Source organism: Parus major, chromosome 2 (genome assembly GCF_001522545.3).
Source record: "Parus major isolate Abel chromosome 2, Parus_major1.1, whole genome shotgun sequence".
NCBI lineage: Eukaryota > Metazoa > Chordata > Aves > Passeriformes > Paridae > Parus > Parus major.
This window is the reverse complement of record NC_031769.1, coordinates 114,878,218-114,883,414: the sequence shown is the minus strand read 5'-3', so window position 1 is coordinate 114,883,414 and position 5,197 is coordinate 114,878,218. Positions and strand designations below refer to the sequence as shown.

The window sequence follows — 5,197 nt, the reverse complement described above, 5'->3', positions numbered from 1 at the left end:
ATACAGATGTTCATTGGCTTACAGAATCAAACACACCTAGACATCAAAAGGAAAAAGAGTGTTTAATTGAAAAGATCCTAAGGTAGTATTAAAATACCTCAAACAGATATATCATTGTAAAGAACTTATCACAAATAAAATTAAAGTTCTCTATGAAGAAAAGTCACAATAATTTTCCTTTCTGTCTGAGAAACTTACTTCCCAGCAAGCACTTTCTGTACTGCAACCAAAGCTGTAAGGTACAATGTAGAACAGCACAAACAAGAAAGATATGTCCCAAACCTGCTCCATGGTCACACTGAGTAAGGATGCTGAGATCATAATCAGTTTTTAAAAGAAAATAACTCACATAAGATAAAACAATATCCATTCTGCATTCCAGTGACCTTGCAGCTTTCCTGGAGAGCTTTCCTGGAGCTGTGAACTGGTAATGGTTTGACCTCAGAGAACAGTGGCCCAGTGTCCCACCAGACCAGAAGTGCTCTCACCGGGTGAGCTCTGAGCTGCAGATTGGGGCTGGCCCTGCAGGAATCCCAGGAATGTGCTGCTTATGACTGCTCTGCGGGGCGCTGCTCCCTGTGCATAACCTCCTGTCTCTCTGAGACATCATTCCTCCCAGGACAGCCATGTGTGATGCCAAGAACCTGGGTGCAACCGATTACTTGAAGTCAGACATCAGGTAAAGGGCTGCAGGCAGAGCTTAGGCAGGAGGCACTGTGTGTATCTGTCTATGGGCATGCACTTAAGGAAACATTACTACTCTGCAAAAGTGCCCCAAAACACCAGGACTTTGCCTTTGAAACACCAAAGAGGCTTCTATGAGCATAGGCTCCCCTCACCTCAGCCCACCCCTGCACAGGCTGCTTTTTAGTGTGCAGCCACAAGTGCCCCCACACCCCTCCAGCCCTCACTCGCAGGCTCAGCCTTTGACACCCCCACCTTACTGGCAGTCAAGGTGTTAATGTGATATTGGCAGCCACTCACCAGGGAAATTGGACAGCACTCCAAACCACCAGTTCCCAAACTCACCCTGTTTTTTTTATTGCTGGTGATTTGGTACAGAGCCTGCTCAGCCCTGTGGGTTGACATGTTAGCCACTCCTCAAGGACACAGCTCTGTGGCTCAGCATCGCCTATATGTGCTTGAAAGAGGTTCTTTCCTTTACGCTCCACAAGCTTACAGAAGGCAGGGGGAAGATTCCCTTCCCCTCCCCCACCGCATCCCTTTATTTTCACAGGCTTTGCTCATAAACGGATTGGGAATACTCGGTGGGAATATATTCTCTGTAAATAGTTTCTTCTGCCTGCCGCCTCTGTGCAGCCAGGAATGAAGCCAGAAAAAGGCTGTTCAAAAGAAGCTTGTCTCTTCAGTATTAGGAGTTAAGATATTCAGCTGGGCTGAGCAGATCTCAGTCCTGTCCCCTTGGCATCTATGCAATCTACGGTAGATAATGAAGTAAAATCAGACATGGTCTGAAGACCACCTACTCGGCTGCCACCCACCCTCCTCATCCATCCATTACTGATGTATCGGCCTGAGCTTTCCCCCGTTCCCAGCTGGCCCAGTCCCGCAGGACCTGGCAGCAGCAGTGGCAGCAGCGCCGCAGCCCTGTGCCGCAGCACAGGTGGGGTTTAGCTCCCCAGCGGAGCCTTCCCCGGCCATCTCCCTTGGCACAAAACCTGGCTGCACCTAATCCGTGGCCCTGCTACAAGATTCCATAGACACACAAAGAAGTTGGGACAACTTGAGAAGTTACCCGGTGCCCAGTGCCAGGTGCGCCACCCTTGTGTTACTGGTCCTGCAGCAGAGGGTACACGACGCTGAGGGACTTGTCCTGCTTTGCCAGGGCGACAACCCTTCGGAAGGCATCAGGGAGCCAGGCTGCGAAGAGCAAATTAAGCGTCTTTGTTTTAACCAGCTCTGACAGAGAGTCAGCCGAAGGGAGCAGCTTTCCGAGGGTTCCTTGCAGGTTTCCTTCCTTTAGGTGGCGGTATGTGTTTGCAGCTCCCCGCAGCACCGCCTGCGCTCCCAGCCCTGCGCCCAGCATCCTCACCCGCCGCTCAACCAGCGCTGGGTTAATTTTCCAGAAAATCCTGCACAAGCAATTAAAATGTTAATGTTGTGAGGGAAATGCCTCTGTTGAAGTAAACTCATTCGAGAGTCGGTTGTGCTCGGTGGAAGGGGAACAGTCTATTGATTTTGAACAAGGTCATATCTCATCAGACTTGCCACCTGGATTATTTTTGTTTGTGCTGAACAGCTACAAAGTCCTTGATTTCCCAGCGAGTTTGAAATCACCTTAATGAAGCAGAAATTTAAGGGGGGGTATGGTTTCCCTCCCAAGACTTTTCTTTATTACAGAAATGTGCTCCCTCACCTGTTTATCTCTGACCACCTGCTCACCTCTGTGTTTGTTAACCTTATTTCACTAAGCAATAACTGATGCAAAAATCTCGGTCCTGGCAGCTGCCAAATGAATTCACACCTTACAGTGGGATTTGTGCTGCAGCCAGCCAGCGGTGCCTTCCCTCAGTAGGATGAGAATGCCTCAAAGTGAATTATCCCAGAAACCTACAAATTCAGCAACAACATTCATGTGGGCATAGGGTAGCCCTGCACTGTACTGTATTTATAGTTGAAAGGACTATCACAGAATGAAAGTTGTCTACTTTTTTTACAGCGGTTCCTGCTGATGGAGGCTGCATGTGAATAACCCCATTAAGACAAGGTATGCTCTGTGAGAGCATGCTGGTATTTCATTATGAGCAAGAGACACCTGGGACAGGAAGCAGAAGCACCAAAAGGCTCATTTCATTTGCAGATTCCTTATGGTCTCTGCCCAGAGCTCGTAGTCTTTCCTCCCCAAGCCAAAGGTCTTAAAATGCTCTGTTTTCATGAATGTGGTCACACTGGAAAAGGTGGATGTACTTTCTCATCACATCTAAAATAGGTTATGCTATTTCTAGTGATATGGGCTATGACTCTCTAACCCAAATGCTAGGGTATTTGCATGCTTAATTCACAAGTCTAATTGCCATAATTGCACATGCTCATTAGGCAATTTTGTGTGCAAATGCTGAGTTAGGCACATAACTAGGCATGGTCTTTGCAGTGTGATTTGGTTCAACACTCGTGGAAAATTTGTGAACAAATTAGACATGCAATTGAATGCACATTTTCTACGCTAAGAAGTTGGGCAGGGCCTGGCACCAGGCAGACTGCAATCTAAATGAACGAACAAAAAGTACTACCCATGTGAATCCTGGTGTAAGACTGGGTCCTTCATCCAGAGGAAAAAAATCAGACCTGAGTTGTCCTTCACATTATCCAAAGATCCACACCCTCCTTTCAGGCTGAGCTGGAATACTGGGAAGCAAAACAAATTTAACATTCATCTAAGAAAGCAAAACAAAACAAAACAAAATAACACCACAAACCCACCAACAACAATTGTGAAGCTCTAATTTTATGATCTGATTGCTGAGGACGGGTAGATACAGAGCCTCCCTGTCAGAAGGGAGACAAAGCCAGCCTGTCTCTTCCTATATTCCCATAGAAGACACAACAGTGAGTAACCCAAGTAGCTCAGTGTTAGCAATAAAAGATACTAGCACAGCTTTAAACCAGCACAGCTGATTTGAGTTAGAGCCTGCCTGTGCAAGCATGACTATAAGAAAGCCCAACTTTCATGGTCTAATGTTTGCAATTTCTCTCTCTCACTGAAGATATATGTTCTTTTAAGAAAAACTACAGAGGAAAATCCCCCAAAAGTAAGAATTCAAGGCACTGAAAGATTGAGTTATGGTTTGTTTAATCCTTCGATTTTATCCTTCCCAAGCCAGTCTGCAAACTCTCTTGCTCTGAATTTATGACAAGCAAGACTAAAGGGACTGTCTATAGATTAACATTGACATTTCCTTTGTGCATTAATCCTTTGAATCTCATTTACCATACATTTCTGCTGAATGACATAAAAATGATCATTTTTTTATTACTGAGTAGATTATGATGAGGGGCATTTTCACCACCATTCAGAAAAATATCGAACGGGAGTCAGAGCTGTCATTTTACCTTTGCCTGTACATTGGCAATGTGGGCTCCCTGTGAGGGATTGCTTTCTGAAGGACGACGAGCCGCACCTCCATTCTGCATATTCCCATGAGCCAAAAGCACAGGATGCCACAAGGTCAGGGATAATACATGGGCTGTAACACCACTTAATAGTGAGCCCTTCAGATGGAGACACTCGAAGCTGGGACATCCTCAGCTTTGTCACAGCTGCACAGCGGCAGTCCTCCCTGCCCAGGACAGAGGTTGCAGCTCCATCACCTAACATGGCTCCTTGCCCAAAGTTATTTGATAGAAAAAACTTTGCTAGCTGTAGGTACATACCATAGCACTTACCCACCCACAGTGAGGCTTCCCTGCCACCAAGAGCATAGCCTGACATATCCAGTTTTAGAGGAGAGAAAAGTTGTGACAGTCCTGTTTCCTGTAAATTGCAGATAATATCAAATCTAAACCTACACTCTTTCAGGTTAAAGCCATTGCCCCTTCCTTGTTCTATCAGTTATAAAAAGTTCCTCTCCGACTCTCTTGTAGCCCCTTTAGGTACTGGAAGATGCTGCAAGGTCTCTCTGGAACCTTCTCTTCTCCAGGCTGAACAACCTTACCTCTCAGCTTGTCTTCATATGAGAGGTTCTCCAGCCTTCTGATCTTCTTTGTCCTCCTCTGGATTTGCTCCAGAGAGGTTCATGTCCTTAGATTCTTAAGCTGGGGGCCCCAGAGTTGGATTCCAGGTGGGATCTCATGAGAGCGAACTGGAAACACAGAATCACCTCCCTCCACCTGCACATATCTTTGATGCAGCCCAGGATATGGTTACTTTCTGGGATATAGGTATATCTACATATAAATACAGATATATAGATATGGAAGTAGACCAGCTTAAGGAGTTGGGCCCACAACACTCCTGTTGTCCCCACCTCTTGTTCTTCTCCATAAGAAAAGATATTTTGAATCCATACAGGTTCAGAGAAGAGACATACTGGTGTGAATAAGCTGTGGTGTGGAGCTGGAAACTAAAGCAGAGAGACTGAGGGATGCAGGACTGCTCAAGTTCTCTTTGCCACCAAAATTACACCCTCATGAAAAGGAGAGGAGAGGAGAGGAGAGGAGAGGAGAGGAGAGGAGAGGA

The 5,197-nt window shown here is 46.2% G+C and overlaps 1 long non-coding RNA gene across 1 annotated transcript; it reads right to left on the bottom strand.

Moving 5' to 3' along the window:
- Window positions 1-258: 258 nt before the first annotated feature.
- Window positions 259-5,113, bottom strand: LOC117243952. The gene is made up of 3 exons (XR_004496126.1): window positions 4,674-5,113; window positions 3,252-3,366; window positions 259-2,093 (listed from the first exon to the last, which is right to left on the bottom strand). It is a non-coding gene; the product is annotated as an uncharacterized LOC117243952 (long non-coding RNA).
- Between the last annotated feature and the right edge of the window lie 84 nt (window positions 5,114-5,197).